Below are 20,579 nucleotides of genomic sequence, written 5' to 3'. Positions count from 1 at the left end.
ATATATATATATATATATATATATATATATATATATATATATATATATATATATATATCATTAGTGTACCTATTTCATTACAATTCCTATTTCATGAGTATCCTATATGTAATTCAAGATGAATTTTGATGTTATCCTACAAATCTCATTACATAAAGCATGAAACCATGCAAACTAAAATTATAATTATAAGGGTGAATGTGAGTAATGTAAATGAGACTCTTAAAATATAAAAATACAAGGTGACATAAACTAATGAAATGAAACAATTTGTCTCAAGCATAACACCTAAAAGAAAGGGAGTCATCGTAGTATTAAAATCAACCATATAAAACTAAGGAATGAGATCTATAGAATAGTTAAGATTAAGAAGAGTGATCCCAAAAGAAATGCTACAATATCCAAATTAAGAAAATAATATCAATTTTCAAAGTTAGTCATAAAAAACTTGACATGCAAAGAATATTTGATGCAACCAATTCTTATATTTGTGCATTATGTAATATTAATATAATTGACATAGAGAATAAGAACCTTCATTTAAACTCATGACGAGTTCACACTTCTACTCTATCTTCTAAGCTTCATAACCCCACCTTTACCCCAATTTCCTCCAATTCTAAGACATGATTAGTGTCACTTTCTAAAACCCAAGTCATTACAATCTCTACCTAGGCCAATCAGAACAGGAAGGCCAAAAATAAAAATATTGTTGTTGAGCATGGTGAATGGACTTGTTGAGTGTCATATTCCTTTACATCGTCCTGGTCTATTGAGTTGTGTTGGACCCTAGATAACTCCATTGCCAAATCCTTCCCTAAATTTGTTCAAAACTCCCTTACCACCTCATTTTCTCCGTGCTCTTCTAAGGATTAGTTAAGTTATTGTGGAGATCCCCAAATTAAGAAGCCTTCTACCTCTAAAATTTAGTTATCAATGAAAACTCTAGATGGGGAGGAGAAAGAGGGAAAAGTGGAAGAGCTTTGTATTTTCTATAAAAAGCTTAAGGCTATCACAAAGTGGTCAATTTTCTTCTTTCAAATAGCCACTTGTACATTATTAATCTTATTATCATCTAATATAATCCAATTAATTATTATTGATTATATCTTATTATACCCTCTTACACAATTATCTACTCTCTATCTCTACTTTATTTATTTAATTTTATATAGAACAATGCAATCCTCTCATATCTTATTAGCTTGATATTTCATTAAAAAAAACAATTGGACTTTATTACTTACTATACCTATACCTTCCCACATTTGAATCATAAATCTAATTTACATCAGGTTGAATTACTTCATGGTTCGTTCCTTCTTAAAATGAGAGAAAGTAGATTTCCTTTACATGTTTATCGGATAACATTATATTTTTATTTTCCAAATTCTTTTTGCAATTCTTGGATCTCCTCTTGTCAACCGAGGATTATATTTCTTATCTCGTCTTTTTATTTACTCATTTTCTAGGGAACGAACTGATTTTTTAAGATTGCTAGTCATCTTATGTTTACCTTTTTTTTTCAGATATTGAGGATATTTTCTGTGATTTCTTTGATAGATATAGTTCACCTGCAGTTCATGTGTGCATGCTTGAGAAAGATAAAGCAGGGGGCTGCGCAGAATAATGGCCTTTTCAATACCCCCGGATAGATAGAAAGGCGTCGAGCAACTATAGTTTACTCTCCTCTCCCAGCCAGGTTATCCCTTACTGCCTTTTCTCTTTGGCAGACACAGCCTAACCACAGATGGCCGGGGTGCTTGCTGGCCCATAGATAATAAGGCATATAGATGCCCCTTTACCCACTTGACCGGAGCTGCATGAACTGCATGGGGGCAGAGGACTATATATGTGTGTGTTTAATTTTATATGAATTATTTAGGTCTATTAAAACAAAAACATAAAAGAAGATGTGAAAGGGAAGAAAGATATTATAGAAGGAGAAAAATGAATTAGAAAAAAAAGAGACCGGCACAATAATAGAAAAAAGTTTAAGGAAAAATTATAAGATAGACATTTTATTGTTTCAATAAACATATGTAAAGAATCATAATAGTATATAGTTCTAGATCGAATTATAAATGAAAGTGAAATCAATTATTTGTTTGATATTGAATAATAAACACTATAAATGTAATGAATAGGAAAGCATTAGATAGAAAAGTATGAATTTAGAAATCGGTAGTCTTGGAACAACTACTTCTGTTATGTATATGTGCTATTTAGGTGCTTTGAAAATTTAAAAATTTTAATTTATAGAACAAAAAAGTAAATCTTGTAATAATCCTTAAAATGCAATAAACAATATGTATGAATGCATACAAAGAAATGAAAAGATTAGAAGATAGCTACATATAATACAATAATAAAACTAGTAATGCAATGAGAAGAAATAAAAGGAATATTTGTATACATTCCATGAAAATCTGGAGATGGTGGAATAATCTTGAGTGGATAATTATGAGGATGAAAATAAATTACTTTTTAATACAATCCTATTATCAATTGAAATATCATCAAAAAATACATTTGCTACTATACCTAGATGTTATAAAAAGATGGATCCCCCCAATTAAGAATTGTCCTCATGCCAAGTAGAGCTTTAGATTAATGAAGAGATATATAATGAAGTTTTTTTTAGCATAGAAAGATGGGAAAATAAATAATTATTTAGAATATTATGAAGAAGCATTGAAAATAATGTTATCCATATTTAATTATGGAGACACAAAAAGAAAATAAAAAATATCAATTTACCAAAACAATAGAATTTGTATTTAAAATAATAGAAACAAAATGAATAAGAAAAAATAATTCTTCTAAAACAAACAAACAAAGACTAAAATAAATTCTTATGAAAAAACATTAAAAGATAATAACAAAAAAGTACAGTTTTGACCATTCAAAAATGAAACAGTTACATATCTCATAGTTTATATTGTGGTTTAAAGAGGGGTAAACGCTTTGACCTGGAGCTATGAACCAGTGAGGCCACAAAGGGGGGACCTCATCCCCATGAGATTTGAACCTTGATGGCAAGCATAACAACACAACAACTTAACCATCACAACATGCCACTATTGGCATATCTCATAGTTTATATTAACATAACTTGTTGAAATAATTATCTTCAAATGATACTCTAAAAAATTAACTTAACACAAAAGAATTGAAAACAACATGAAGTTTTAGGGACACTTTTACAGGAGTCCAGTTCCAGGCAAGAGAATTTTAAATACGGTCAAAGTTTAGTGATTTTCAAGTTACGTATTGCGCAAAAATTGAAGTTTCTAATGTATTTCGTATTCGCTTTCTTAATTTCAAACGTCTTATTCATGTCGTGTTTGATTGCTTCTTGGCTACACCATTCTCGAAGACATTTCGGGCAATATCAAAGGTCTAATTTAGAGGTTGAATACGCTTCTATCTTGTTGTTTTTGAGACCATTCACAGGTTAATTCTAGATGCTTCAATATTTGAAACAGAGGCTTTAAATGCATGTAGTAATACAATTAAGAAGAGTGATAAGGAATATCTTAAAGGGTATAGTGATATTTTCATATATTTTATGGTCTTTAATTATAAATTTATAGATATTAATTTTATGTGTAAATTTAGTTCATTAGATTATATATTTTTTAGAACAATCTTCTCTTTAATTAATTATATTATATTTATAAGTATGGGATTTACTTGATCATTTCTATCATTCAAAACTCCTTACTATTAGTTGATAAAGTATATTCATGTTTTCATTTGTGTGTTGTTGTGTTTGAATTAAAAAATATTTAGTAGCTCTTTTTTAATTATATCAGACAATCTTAAAATGTTTAGAAAATTATGTAGTAGAATGTAAAGTATATTAATAATTCTTCTTCAATTCCAGATAGATCTACCTCCAATCTCTACAAAATGTTTCGACGAGCTCTTTCAAATTCTGATCTCTATGAAAGGGTAAACATCCTACAAGTTTTGTCAAATGGTGGACTACTTCTTTAAATAAATCATTTAGCTGCAAAAAAAAGGTCAGTCCAACATGGTATAACATGGGACCTCTTCTAATCTCCCTTAACAACTGGGATATACCACTTAATATAGGAAATTTCCTTGGCTCTTTTCTTGGGCTTGAATAGCCTTTATACCCCACGAGGACTGTAAAATTCTCTTATTAGTTTATTTTGCTTCTGTGAAACTCCCATCAATAAGGTTGTATGCCACCAACCATGATGCTATGGAGAACTGCATCATTTTCCAGTAGAGATTCTCTAGATTATCTTTCAAATATACAGAATGAGAGAATTTTTTTTATAGAACTTCAATTTGTTTTAAGTGAGCTCACATTGTGTTCATTTCTAAATGTGCACCTAGATCTTTCTCAAGAAGAGAATGTAGCCCAGTGAATATTTTCAAACCTCGTGACCACTGGAGAGACTCATTTGATAAATAAACGTTCACTGCGAACATGTGCTTTGATAAATTTGAGTGGAATGTTAGTAAATTTGGCTTTGGTGATCACCTTGATTAGATTTTTTATTGACAGATAGTCCCTCATTTTATTGGTTTATATGTTACATGAAAAGGAGGATTGTCTCGCTTAGTGCAATCCTTGAGAATGCAATATATTTAAATGTTTGTAAGTTTTAGCCCTGGTATTTGTTATGATTAAAGCGTGAATGTGTAAAATAGCTCACGAGTTTAATTCTTGCAACCTTTAGTCATTTTGCGATTTAAAACTTTAAAAATATCATTTTTTCTGTGGTGCAAATAATTCTTGCAACATTATTATATTTTCCATTTAGAATATAAACGTTGACGTTTGAGTAATTGATGTCATTTTTTTTTTCCATCCTATGCCTTGAGGGGTAATCAAGTGGACAATGCTAGATTGACCTTTACTAACCAATAGATTAAAAAGCCTATTAATGATAGTGCACACTGATCACCCAAGCAGAGGTAGGCTCAAGAATTACAACCTACTAGAATTAAGGAATATAGAAATTCATTGAAGAAGTACACCTTATTTTCTGTATTGGCTTCTTTGCCCTACACCCACATTTAATGTAAACTTACATTTTATGTTTCATGTTTTAGGTAGTTTTCAATGTAAATTGTCACACTTTTAGACAAGAATAGTTTGTTTCTATCCTCTATCCTCAGTTTATATGTTTTTGGGAGATTTTAAAAAATAAATTCTTCATTAAATATATTTGTGAACAAAACATATAGTATTAGCAAACAAAATTTTAAATAACATTATCTTTGCTTGAATTTATATCTTTTGAAGCTAGCTTTTTATGAATTTGTGAAGATGATGTGTGATTGTAGATATCTACAATGGAGACAAAGCATTGATAGGACACTTATTCTAATATTTACCAAATATAACAAGTGTCACATAGTGGCTAAGGGCTTGCCTTAATTAATTTTAATTATAATTTTATATATAAATTGAATAGTAATTTTATTAAATCTTATAATTATTTTATAAAATATAATAACAATCTTAATTTTATTTTAACATAAATAGTTACAAATATATATATGATAATTGTAATAATAACTTGAAATCTTAATATAAATTGTCTAAATAAAATAAATTATTGTACAAATAAAATAAACTATAGTAGAAGTCCATAAAGTTAACTATACTACTAAAGTTCACAAAAAAATTGTTGGCACAATTAGGCCAATCCAAGTTTAAGTAACAACTGGATACCAACAAACCAAGTAACAACATAATAACATAAAACAACTAGGATCCAATGATCCTTTAAAACTATAAATTTATTTCTCAATTTTCTCCTTTCCCTTCCCTGCCAAAAGAACGTAGGCCTAATCATCAGCAAGAAACTTAAAGAGAAGCTTATGATCTTCCATGTCCATCCCTATGTGTTCTTTCTCCAGTGCCAACAATTGGAGGGTGGTGGTAGCAGCATGAGTGACCTTTAGGGTGAATTTAGAGAAGGTAAAAAATCCTTCCTCTAAAACATTAACCCTTTGATTCAGCTGGGCAATCACCTCTAATTGCTTCTCAACCTTCTCTTTGTTTTCAGTTCCTGCCTTTTTAGCTTCATCTTTGGCTTTTTCCACCTGGTTATCATCCTACAAGACCTTTGGGTTTTCCTTGATTGAGGAGGAAATGGTAATGGGGGAGGTATCAGCTAAATGTTACTATCTTCACAGAAGGTAATGGGTTGTAGGGTGAAGTTGGCAGAAACATGGGTAGTCTCTATAGTGATGACATTACCAGTTGACACCTGAGTGTTCCCTACAGACATTAGGGTATCATCAATAGAATTGTCAACGGAATTCTCACTCTTTTCTACCTCCTCTTTCCCTTTTTCTCTCTTGGAGTCAGAGCTATTCTCCTCCTCCCTCTCCCTTTCATTGTTCTTGAAGCTCTCCTCCTCCACCTCTTCAACCCTGCATCTATTAGATTTATGTTTATGCCTTGCCTAAGATTTGGCAAGTCTACTAGACCTTCTCCTACCCTTTTTGCATTCCTCCTCCTTTGAGCCCTCCTCTTCCACCTCCACTGGTTTTTCAACTTTAATCTTTTTACTAGCCTTATGTTCAACAACCACTTTAGCTTTCTTCTTTTTCTTGTTTTCATGGATATGGGAAGGCCGTGGGGTATGAATTTTGGTACTAGTACTAGTACTTGTGGGGAAGCTCTGGTGGTGGTGCTAGTTGTCAACCACAAGATGGAGTTGTATAGGAAAAAAATTAGGCCTTGGTGAATAATGGTAAAGTCATGCCTCTTGTTTCTCTTCTCCCTAACATCACTAACCATATCCTCTAGAGAATGCAGCAGAAAAAATGGGATAGAGATAAAATCCCTATTTCTATAATGATTCACTATGGGAAAGTGGTAATAGTAGTAAACACCAAACTTACCCTCCAACATGATGTATTTCATGAGCACTAGGAAAACATCATCCCACAGAGCTAGCAACCTATCCCTCTTAAATCCTCCTCTATAGCACACTAGCTCCTCACCCTCTGTGAAGAAACTATTCATATTAGCCTCATCTACCATTTTAGTGGCCTTTCTCCATTTTCTTCCTATTATAGATAGCCTAGTGGCCATGGCTATTACTTTCTCATTTACTTCAAAATTAATGCCATTTATGGTAATCTTGTGGTCATTCCACCTATTAACGAATTAGAGGGCACAATTCTCATCATACCCTACCATTGCCTACATGTAAGGTAGAAATCCTCCTTCCTTTAATAGGAACCAAGCCACCATCCTATCTTTGAAATTCTCAATTTTTGTGGGCTCTAGCCTATTCAAATCTCTACCCATTTCTTCACTACCTTCTTTTGAATCCCTCACCTCAGTGATGCGCATCTAAACTACCTTTTCTCCAATATCTCTGCTAATATTTTTAGATTTGTACCTCTCTATGAAGAGTGAAATGGTTATACAAGCCTATTTTTGAGACACTTCAAAATTCCATATTAATTCATTATGAGAATCGTGCATGTTTAACATCATAATTTGTACACCCCTTAAATCTCTAACACTCTGTATAATAATATTATTCATACTTTCAAAGTGGTTGGCAAAGATCTTATAAACTATATTGCATAGACTTATTGGCCTAAAATCCAACAAGCTTATGGGTGTCAAAGTTTTGGGAACTAAAGCAATAATAGTCTTATTAATCCTTTTTAGCATCTTCCTAGTTTTAAAGAAATCTCTAGTAGCCCAGACCAGTTCACTTTTAACAATCTCCTAGAAGTGCTGGAACAAAGCTAGAGGGAAACCATTCGAACTTGGGACCTTATAAGCTTTCATAGAAAACACATCACATTTCACTTCCTCCTTTATGATGTTTCCTAGAATGTAGTTGTTTTCCACCGCTCTAAGCACTTGATTTCTTGCATTATTATCCTTGATGTAAGCCTTACTAAAATATTCCACCACATGTCTTCCCATCTCCTCCTGGTCCATATGTATCCTACCTCCTCCCCCTTCCAATCTGCTAATTATGTTTCTTCTTATATGATTAGAGGCTGACTTGTGAAAAAAAGTAGTGTTTTTGTGCTCCTCAGTCCATTGGACTCTTGATCTTTGTTTCCAAAAAAATTTCTCCCTTAACATAATATCCTTCCATTTTTTCCTATATTCCTCTTCTTCCTCAGTTGCACTTTCAAGGCTATTTCCTTTAGCAATTTCCCCTTGGAACTTTTTTAGTTTCCCCTCCACTTCTCCTTTGATTTTGAGCAAGTCTCCAAAGGAACTCTTAGCCCAACCCTTGACATTTGTCCTTATATTATAGAGCTTTTTAGTCAGTTTATATATAGTAGTGCCATCTAACCTTATATTCGACCATTCCTAAATTCTATCTTTAAATTTTGGGTGAGATTGCCACATTATTCATACCTAAAAGGTTTCAATCCACCCTTTAAACCATCCTCCCATTGAAATATTAAAGGGGAATGATCTGAAGCAGTCTAGTAAGATTCTCGAGTAGGGAATTGCTTAGACTATTCCAATTCCCTATCACCATCAGCCTATCCAATCTCACCTGGATAAGATCATTCCCTTTCATATTACTGGTCCAAGTAAATGGGTTCCCTCTCAAATCCATTATCCTCACAAAGTCATTAAGGTCTTGCAAACTTTCAGGGCAGTCCATGTTTCCTCCTAGTTTCTCCGAATGATAAAGAGGGGTATTAAAACCTCCCATACACATTAATTATTTATCTTTCAATCATAATTTTTTATGATTGGTGGAGAATAATTATTTAATAGACCATAGGTCAATACAATAGTATTTCCTTATGGAAAGTATTAATAATATATACCACCCTAAAATGGGAAATACCTAAAGGCACCTCTCTTGATTAAGATCATATTAAAGAAATGGCATCATATATAAAAGATAGATTCACTTAGGTATAGGATATTGAGGATTCTATATAATTTCTTATGGATCTATTGAATATATGCACTTTTCCAGTAGACTTAAGATTGGTGAGACATTTCAAGTTTTAGGAAAGAAAGAAATGAGAAGAGTATTCGTATACAAGAAGAGATTTTTATAAAAATTGCCTATTGCTAGAGCATATCCTTAGCTTACAAATCTTCATTTTTATTTTCTCATCTTTGTATTAATGGAAAAACAAAAGCAAATTGAGAAAATTAAAAATAAGAAATCAATATATCTAAATAAAAGGAGAAAATCAACTATATGGTATGATAGAGGAAACACCGTTCTTTTAGCAGAATGATCTATATTGTTATTGTAGCATATATCTAGAAAGAAATATACTTTCTATTTAGTAAAAGAAAGACTAGGTTGTAGCTTATGAAAAATTAAGTAGAACATAAATATGTATTGTTCATCCATAGTCTACATATTGGAGGTCAGTAGTACAACAAAAATTTAAATTTTAAACTATAGTTAACCTACAATGAAATAATTGAGAATATGATGGATGCAATAAAGGTTAGCATACTTATTATTAAACACCAAAGTAGACTAAATTTAACTCCTAAACTCAAAAAATAGTGTTGGATGCAATAAAGGTTACCATACTTATTATTAAACACCAAAGTAGACTAAATTTAACTCCTAAACTCAAAAAATAGTGTTGGAGTTTGAGTTTACGATTCCATGCTAAATCAATTGATTAAGTGTGTTCTATGGTGGAAATGGAGTTAAGATTTCATGTTGAATCCTTCATGCATGGCATCAATCTTCATACTCCCCTTTGATGCTGAGAGAGACAAAGATTCTATCCCTAAGTTTTAGAAGCTAATCTTTATCAATTGCCTTTGTGAAGTTATCTGCTATTTGTTCCTTAGTGAACAATATAATTCAAATTAGAATTCTTGGTCTTGTTGTGATGAATCAAATTTAATGGCACTAATGTAAAATTTAATGGCACTAATGTGCTCTCAAAAAACCACTATAAGTTGCAGATTTTTGTAAATTATGGGTTTAATACCCTTTGATGTAATTACCTCAAGTAAAGATTAAAGTGGGGTGTTATAAGTTGTAATCTTTCCTTGGTGTATTTATAAACCAAGGTTAGAACTCCTTTCTTTATTGTTGTATTATATTAGGATATAAGCCAAGGTATCCTAATATATTTCTTTTTTGTCCTTTTTCCACTACATCTTATTTTTTCATCGAGTGGAATATGTGAGGACAAATATTTATTGTAATTTCTAATTTTAGATTATTCCTCCTTAAGAGGAATCTCACACTTGGCCTCACACACTTATGAATGGTGGCATTCATAGACATGGGAGTTACATTCTAACTCCTCTCTCTCATCTCTATTTAAGAGATGACCCTCTTCTCTCATTTCTTAAACAATGAGGTTTCTTCCTCTTCTCAAATATTGTATGAGCCATTGCTCTCTCTCTCTCTCTCTCTCTCTCTCTCTCTCTCTCTCTCTCTCTCTTCCTTCTTAGGCTTTTCATGCCTCATTCATAATGTCACAAGGGTTTTTCTTTGCTTTCCCCTTTCCAAATATCTTGTCTCATGGTGTTGGAGCTTGAAGCTTTCTCTCTCCTATTTTATGGTAATATCTTTTCATGTATTTACTCACTTAGATTCTTTCCTGGTATTGCTTATTTACAGATTTCTTTTTCCATTTCTAAAAATTATTCATCAATCCTAGCATGCCATGCACATGGTCCTTCCTTGAGGCCATAAAAATTATTATTCAGCTTGTATATGCGATCTTCTTTGTCTTCAACTTAAAAGAAGTTGTGATTGTCCCACATATACTTCATCTTCTAAGTACCCATTCAAGAAGGAACTTTTCACATCCATGTGATGAACCCTCTATTTATTTTGATATACTAGTGAAATAATTATTCTAATATTCTCTTTTCTCATGATTGGCACAATATTTTCTCCATAATTTATGTCATGCCTTTGAGTGATACCTTTAGCAACCAATCTTTCCTTGTATCTTTCAACACTCCCATCACTATTATACTTGATCTTCTAGACCCATTTATTTTCACTCTTCTTCTTCTCATGTGGAAGCTCTAAAGATCTCATGTCTCTTTCCTATGAATGGAATCCATCTCTTCATTCATTGCTTGCATCTTAACCTCAATAGTACATGCATCTTCAAAACATGATGGTTCAAAATTAGATTTAGCAAGTAATGCAAAATTAACTCTCTCACCTATTGGGTCTTTTTCATGTGCTTGATTTTGACACTGTTGAGATAATGGGTGTTGCACACATTGCATAATATTGTTATTTTATTATTTTATTTTATTATGTAATGTTGTGCCTAGATGGACGTACAACATGTAAAGATTCCCATAGAATATTCTTGATGAGTTGTATTGTAACATTGTGATAATATTTTATGTAATTATTTAATATTGGGAAAAAAGAATTAAATGCCCAATATTAAATGTGGGGTTAGTGGGTTAGGTAGCACATGGTTTTAGCACATGGTTTATGTAATACCACTTGGTGGTTTTGTGGGACTTGCTACTATATAAGCAGCCACAAGGGTAGTTGTTGTATAGAGAGAGAGTGACAAGGAGAAGACAAAAGGCAAGAGTCGAGCGGGACAAGGCTTGACAGGTTAGCCAAGGGAGCATTTGTGAAGGTTGGAAGCATGGCATGGGATGTGTGGATTCATGCTTGTTCACATAGTTTGCTCGGTTGTGGCTATGGCCATGAAGGCTTCCATGGATGTATGGCACTGCTATTTTTTTGCTGAATAATACATGGTGATGGATGCTTTTGGAGGCTGGGTTTTTTCCCTCAATGAGGGTTTCCCAAGGTATATCTTGTGTCACAATTTTGTGGGTATGTTGTCTATTCTCTTGCATATGGATTTTAATTCCGTGTTTATTTAAAATCTATTATGGGTTATGTGGAAATGGTTATATTCTTTGTTGCCAAGTTTTCTTATAAGTGGTATCAGAGCTATGGTTTTATTATTTGTAACCCTAGATTGAATCCATGGGAATGCATGAGAGGATAAAAGAAAAGGGCAAGATATATGAATGATTTATTGCAGATCTGAGGGTTTTTGGATTTGTTGTTATGATGAGATGTTAAAAGATTTGGGCATGTGAAATTATTGGAGAAAAGGATTTTTTTTTAGATGTTTCATTTAAATGAGGGTTTTTGGGGGTAGCTTGCAGAAATGACCTCCTAGGTAAAAATAGACCTCACCATTGGATCCGGGTCAACATTTCCATAAAATTTGATATATAATATGCCCTAGTTTGGCCATGTTCAGAGGAAATGAAAGATTTTTTTGGTTTCAGCCCATGATGGCCCTCAAATTTAATCCCTTCGGAATTTTCATCACTGAAAAAAATAAAAAATGAAAAATCGTATTGAAAATGGTAAAAAGATTGTCTTAGTAAAACGGCCATAACTTTCTCTCAGAATATCAGATTTTAGAGTTCTTATAGGCATTGGAAAGCTAATTCAGAGCACTACAAGATGGTGTAGGTTTGGTTCTATGATTTTGAGATTTTTCAGGTTTTAAAAGCCCTAAATTTAGATGTTATTTATTTTGAGCACGGATTAGGGCATAACTTGGGCATACGGAGTCAGATTTTGGACTTCGAGTAGTCAACGAAAAGCTCTCGAAGAGCTCTACACATTGGTTCAGATTGGGTACAGGTTTGGCATGATTTATTTGTTGATATATTTATCTGAATAGTTTATGGTATATATTTTTTACTATGGTAACTTTGTGAGTTTATGGCATTGGAGATTTAAGATTTGATGTCATTGTATACTCAGTTCATATTTCAGATTGGTCTCATGATGATATAGTTATCAGTGTTTGGTTTGGATATGCATGATGACTTGTTGGGTCTACAAGCTGTGCAGTGTTGTAAGTGGTCTATACTTACAGGTTGCATTTATAGCTTGATTATGGGTTGTCTTTGCCCATTGATCTTTTATTATTGATGCATATTCAGATTGGTGGCTTGGATTTGGGTTGTCTATGCCCTATGTCACATGATTTACTATTTTCTTCATGTAGAAGGGATGAGATGTTGTTACCAGGTACAATCATGGTGGAGGATTGTGGTTGACTATGCTAACAGGTTGGACATTCTTTGAGAGCCAGATGCTCGGTTCATGGATGTGATCATCGTGTCATGGATTTCGGCATGACATGATTGGATATACAGGTACATCCTTGACGTTCATTAGCTTGGATTTCTGATTCAGTTATGGTGGTATATCTTCTTGGTTGAGGATCATGGTTATTTGGTTTCTTTTGAGGAGCTCATGATGTGCACTTTGAGTTCTTTGATAGTTTGATGCCTTGGTTGATTCTCATGGTTAGAGGATGGGTTTTCATCATGATGTCATGGATAGCTTGGATACACGGTTTAGTGGGAGCTTGTGACAGTGATGGGGTGACACTACAGAATTAATTCTTGGTTTGGTTTATATCTTCTTGGTTTGGAGAGGATAGATTTTATGATGCCATAGGTGACTTGGTACCACACTTGAGTGGGAGTTGTTGGCATTGATATATTTATTGAGTGTTTGTAGATGTTGGAGGTTTGTCTTAGATCCTATTGTTGCAGAAGCATCTTTGACATTTGCATGATGCACTTGTTATCTTCATGATGTTTGAAGATGGTTAGATATTGAGGACTCATGGAGTTCTTGGTTATCTTCATGGTGTGTGGAGATGGTTCTTCATGGTATATGGAGATGGTTTTCTTCATAGTGTGTGGAGATGGTTGCATCTTGAGAACTCACAGGGTTCTTGGCAAAGGTGTGGTTTATGCTTTTATTTGGCATGTTATCCTTGGTATGAGGATGGTTTCATTATTATGTCATGGTATAATCTTGATACGCGTTTAGAGTTGTGACATGTTATGGTCTGTGCATGTAGAGCATGTTATCTCTTTAGTTGAGATGGTAAGATCATGTTGTCATGTTTATGTTCCTGAGGCCATGGTTGGAACTTTGACATTGATCTTGGTTTAGTTTCTTGGTATTGAGTACACTGATCATAAGTTGGATACTTCATGATATTGCTATGTTGCATTTGGAGTTGGCATGGATTGATTGGTTACAGGTGCTCATGGATACTTAGAGATGGTGGTGATGTTGATTTCTCTTGGATTAGAGAAGTATTTGTTGGGATGGTTGATGGTTTCACCGGGAAGTCCGAGGGGCAGTCACCTAATATGGACTTGAGAGGAGATTGTTCTTAGATGAGTCTTGGTTTGAGACTTGGGTATCTTGATGAGCATTCTCATTCCCCACTCTTGGTCTACTCGGCGGTTTGCTACTTGAGAGGTATAGCCCATTGTTTCTCTCAGTTGCATTATATTTATGCTTGTCTTTCATGGATATGGATCTTGAGCTATGGTACATGAGTTAGTTCTGGTGGGCTCATTTGAGAGATTTTTTAGCATTGGTTATCTCCATGTGCATATGTTGTTATGCTGGTTGAGTTTGAGAGATGGTTTTATATTGGGCATTTTCCTTGGATTAGGAATGGTTATTCCTTGGTTTAGGAATGGATTTATATAGTTTGATCTTCTTGTGAGAGGTTTACATCCATGATGAGTTATATGGTATGGTTTGGGTGTTGTTGAGGCTTCTTGTTGGGGTTTTATGGAGGAGATCATACTTGCACAGTTTACATCTAGAGGTGTATGTAGAAGGACATGATGCATGTTATGATTTGCATGGTTTCTCTGGTCTTGGTTATCTTCCTGGATATTCAGTTTTGCCTACATTGGATTTGAGATTGGTTAGAGATTGTGATCACTGGTTTGTGCTCATGTATGTCATGTGAGAGATGACATGGTTATTTCTTTATCTCTTTCCTTTGTTGGTTGTGGAGAATTTGAGAGACTATTGGAGACTTCTTATGAGAGTTATTCTTGCGGGATATTGGATTATGTATTATGGATGTCCTTGATACTACATGGATTCACTTCTTTGAGATGTGTTGAGTGGATTGGTTATAGATTTGACATTATCTTTTGCAGTGGGAGCTTCTTGGTATATATGTGGTAGGTATTGCTCTTGAGGCTTGTGATTGCAGGTTGCAGATTGGATATGTTGATGATATGAGATTCACTTGTTATACCTTTGAGGTATAGATAGTTGGATGGGTTTGGCACTTGCTGTGGGTGCTATTTCAGCTATGGATATTTTGACAACTACGGATACATGTGATTACCTTTGGATCAGGTTTTTTTGTGCTTGGAATTTTAGTTGGTACAGGATTTTATGATCTTCTAATGCAACAGGTTGGGTGGTTTTCTCTTTGTATGGCTTCTATGTATGTCCAGTGGGAGTGGCATAATAGGAGGTGAGATCATTCATGTTCGAGATGCTGGATACTTTGATTTTTTTGCGAGTACTAGGATGGAGCACTTGGTGTATTTTGATCCATGATGGTGGATGTGCTGGGAGGGATTGTTCACTTGTTCATTTATGTGGCTATGGATTGACCCTATGCAATGTATACAACAAGTGGGAGATTGTTGAGATAATGGGTGTTGCACACATTGCATAATATTGTTATTTTATTATTTTATTTTATTATGTAATGTTGTGCCTAGATGGACGTACAACGTGTAAAGATTCCTATAGAATATTTTTGATGAGTTGTATTGTAACATTGTGATAATATTTTATGTAATTATTTAATATTGGAAAAAAAGAATTAAATGCCCAATATTAAATGTGGGGTCAGTGGGTTAGGTAGCACATGATTTTAGCACATGGTTTATGTAATACCACTTGGTGGTTTTGTGGGACTTGCTACTATATAAGCAGCCACAAGGGTAGTTGTTGTATAGAGAGAGAGTGACAAGGAGAAGACAAAAGGCAAGAGTCAAGCGGGACAAGGCTTGACAGGTTAGCCAAGGGAGCATTTGTGAAGGTTGGAAGCATGGCATGGGATGTGTGGATTCATGCTTGTTCACATAGTTTGCTCGGTTGTGGCTATGGCCATGAAGGCTTCCATGGATGTATGGCAATGGTATTTTTTTGCTGAATAATACATGGTGATGGATGCTTTTGGAGGCTGGGTTTTTTCCCTCAATGAGGGTTTCCCAGGGTATATCTTGTGTCACAATTTTGTGGGTATGTTGTCTATTCTCTTGCATGTGGATTTTAATTCCGTGTTTATTTAAGATCTATTATGGGTTATTTGGAAACGGTTATATTCTTTGTTGCCAAGTTTCCTTACAGACACCTCTAATAAATGTCATTAAATCTTCTTAATTTTCTCTTATAACTTGTACTAGAGGATGGAATTGCATTTGGAACTGATGAGGAGTTGTTTTGTGGGCTCAGAGAGCTTGAAATAGATCCATTAGTTGGCATCTCATGATTATTATTATCAATAATATCATCATCCAAAATAGATTTTGAATTTTCAACATGGCCATTTTAATGACCATAAAATATCCCTTCATCAAAATTCACATCTCTTGAAACAATAATCTTATTAGCAATAGGATTGTACAATATGTAAGCTTTTCTCTCTTCATTATAACCCACAAAAATACATGATTCACTTTTAGAGGCTAACTTTTATCTATTTTGATGAAGGATATGAACATAAACTAAATAAATAAAAACAATAAAATTATTTACATTAGGATTTTTCTGATACCATGATTCATATCGAGTAATCTTTTCTAGGGTACTTATAGGATGCCTATAGAGAATGTATACTATTTTATAAACTGTATCTTCCCAATAAGAATTGTTTAAACCATTTTTTTATAACTCATACCTGTTGATTTCTACCATAGTACGACTCTTTCTTTCAACCACTCCATTATGCTAAGGTGTGTATGTAATTGTGAGTTTCCTTTTGATCCCATTCATCTCACAAAAATTATGAAATTCTCTTGAGCAATACTCTCCTACACAATATGTTCTCAAACATCTAATTGTGTTCCCATTTTTATTCTCTACATGAGTTTAAACTTCTTGAAATTATCAAGGGCTTCATTCTTACTCTTAGAAAAAAAACCAACACATGCATGATTAATCAGCAAAAAATGATGAAATATTATAAATTACCCAAACTTTGTGTTTGCATAGGAACACAAATATATGAATGAATAAGCTAAAGTGGTTGATGAGCCCTTCATGCATTGCCTATTTAAAGTTATTATCTTGCATTCTTTCCTTTTGCACATCCTTGAAAAATATTTGTTTTCCTCTTCAACCTAAGCATATCCAACAACCAAAGCATTTGATGTTAGAAGTTTCAAACTATTGAAATTGAAATGAATATACCAAAGATTCCATAACCAACTTTTATCTTCATAAGTTATGTTGACAAGCTCATTGTCATTTTAACCAAATCTCAAAGGATACATCCTATTATTTTTTCATAGGAACAAATTTAATCACTTTATTTCCCTAATTATTATCAAAGATAGTACATTTCATAATCTCAAATACTACTTTACAGTTCTTCTCACATAAGTGCTCAAGACTATATAAATTATGCTTCAATTTTGGAGTATAATACATATCTTGAACACTTTTCATACCTTCCTTTGTTTGAACATGCATGGCTCCTTTGGGTGAAAGCTATAATATATTATTATTATCAAGAGTAATATTAGATATAAAATAATCATAAATCTTCAACAACATTTCCTTATTACTAGACATGTGACTAAAGCACCCAAAATCCAAATACCAAACATCATTGGCATTATTTTTAGGTTTTCCAATACAAAAAAATAAATTAGTTGATATCTTCACTTTGTTCAGCATAATTTGCATTATTATTACTATATTTCAATCTACCCTCTTTCTCAAAATGTTTATATACCTATTGCAATGATAGCATTGAATGTTCCTTTTATCAAATTTGTCTCTGCCTCTTCCTTTAGTTCCTCTTGAATAATTCTAATTTTTAACCCTTCTCAAGCCTTTATTATTTTTATTAATGTTACTAGCACCATCATTCTTTGAAATTTGAAATCACAAAGGTAAATTGTTCTCATTAATGCTAGTACAAGTATCGCTCAATCTATGCTCATATGACATGAGAGATCCAACTAGGTGGTCAATTCCTAGGATAGATAAATCATTTATTTCTTCAATAAGAGTTCTATATTATTCCATATTTGGGTTAAAGATTTCAATACCTTTTGTATGACATGCTCTTGGCTCATAGGTTCACAAAAGTAGCCAATTTATTAACCACATCCTTGACTCTTACACTAAAATCTCCCACATTCTTAGTTTCCTTCATCTTCAAATTCTCATATTCTACTTTCAATATGTGTAGCTTCATAACCTTAATCTAATCATTTTCATGGTTAGCATCTTTTAGAGTCTTCCAAAAAAAAATTGATGTTTGTGCATCAATGATTGTTAAAAACAAGCTCTTATCAAGCGCCATATGAATGTGAAAAAAAGTAATTGTACGTTTATTTTCAACTTCATTTCTTTATTCTCCTTTCATTACCTTGGATATCATCTCAATTCTTTGACTCCTCATATCTCAATTTAACATTCTCCTAGAAGTCTTTTATTATTAGAAATATATATATATGTATATATATATATATATATATATATATATATATATATATATATATATATATATATATATATATAACTTCATAAAGTTTTAGAATTTATAAGTTATTTTTTGGGATGATGCCTTGAAACGCCTTATGCTCTGATACCAAATGTAGAAATGGAACAACAATGAAACACAAAGAAAAATGACAATAAGAAATCAATAAATAAAAAATAGGAAAAATGAACTTTGTGGTATGATAGAGGAAACAGCATTTTTTACCACAATGGTCTATATTTTTACCGCAGCATATATCTTGAAAGAAACATCTACATTGTTTATTAAAAGAAAGACTATCTTGCTACTCACAATCATAGCCTACAAAAACTTGAGTAAAACATGCATTATTCATGCATAGGTGGTGCAACATCAGTTTAAAAACTAAACTAAACCTGACTTATGCTTGGGTCCCATGGGTACTCACTTCCTTAAAAATAGAGGAGGTGCTGGTAAGATTTTGTAGGATTATTTAAAGGGAAGTGGTCCCTTGAATTTTATATGAAAATTCAATTTTTAAAATTATCATATGTATATTCAAGGAACTTGGTTGTCTCGTACATTTTAAAATGAAAATTATTCTTTTTTATAAAAGTTTTTGGTGGGATTATTTCATTTTACAGGGAAAAATAAGAATAGGTTGTTGAAAATTTATAGAATTCTTCCCTAACTTGGTGTGGCTATTCCCATCCCAAACCTATTTTCACTCCCTTAAATTGGGATGGCTTAAAAATTGGAGCTCCTTTTTAATATGAACAAATTCCAATTAAACCTTTAGCTGCCCTTTAAAAATGATAATGGGGCCACCAACTCCTCAACTAATCATTGTCTTACTCTTCCAAGACTAAGATTATAATGTGATTAAATGCCTATGTAGCCAACTTGTGGCATAACTTTCCATATAAGAAACTTGGTTGGATGTAGGAAAGTATATTCAAATATGAGATTTTGTATCTTGAAGGTAGAAGATACAAGCTTGGAATCTAAATTATAGTTCTCTTTTATTCTAGATAAGGTTCCAACCTAGAAGGCCTCACAGTCTAACATATTTTTGTATTATGTATGGAGTTAAATAATTACAACTACTGAATTATTGTTCATATACCTCATGTTCTTTGTTTCTTTGATTACACTTCCCTATATAATGCTTAATAAGAGTGCCTTGATGTTTCCTCCTTGGGATACCTTAGCCTACATCACTTTTCCTAAAGTTTAATAAGATTCAAGTCATGTTTTCTTTTGTAAAAAGTGGTTTTTTTCACCTTTGGTCAAAGGTTAATAAGTTCATCATTTTTGTGCAAACTTGTGAGGTTAACTAACCTTTACAAAATATGAAGAAACAATTTAGTTATTAACCTTTGGGATAGGTAGTAATTTTTACAAAGCCTATAAATGCAAGCTAATTGTGATGTAAAATGAAGAATTTTTAAGGAGGGGAAATGCAGGCAAAATTTGTAAAAGGACTTTATGATCACATTATATACACTGAGTGTTCTTGAACATGTAGTTTTTCAAGAAATTATTAAAGAACTCATTTAGTGGTATATCTTGGATGTGTTCATCATTTATTAAATCAATTAATTCTCATATTTTGAGTAGGTGGTCTCTTATGTAATGGTGCAATCTAATAGTATTCTTAATCTATGGCTATTGTTGGAACTTTTTCTATTTATCTTGTTTAGTTTTATGCTTTCTCCTTTTTGTACTTGCAAGTTAAAAGTATACAAAAATAAAAATGCACCCATCATATGAGGGAGTTGCCCCTCTCAAATGTAGAAGAAGCTTGCAAGTTTATAAAGACCAATTGTAGTGTCTCCAACTATTAGCGCAATTGTCACTATTACTAGGATGAATGAGATATTTTTCATAAGTAAGATAAATTTCATAGGTAATTTCACATTGACTGATGTTTTTACCAACAAAATACATATTTCAAAAATCCAAAGAAATTTTGGGCTTTTGCATAATTTATAAATGGTAATACAACCATGTAATAATCACAATAATTACTA

Source organism: Cupressus sempervirens, chromosome 11 (genome assembly GCF_028749045.1).
Source record: "Cupressus sempervirens isolate cs-2001-9-10 chromosome 11, ASM2874904v1, whole genome shotgun sequence".
NCBI lineage: Eukaryota > Viridiplantae > Streptophyta > Pinopsida > Cupressales > Cupressaceae > Cupressus > Cupressus sempervirens.
Note: the sequence above shows the minus strand (reverse complement) of the source record.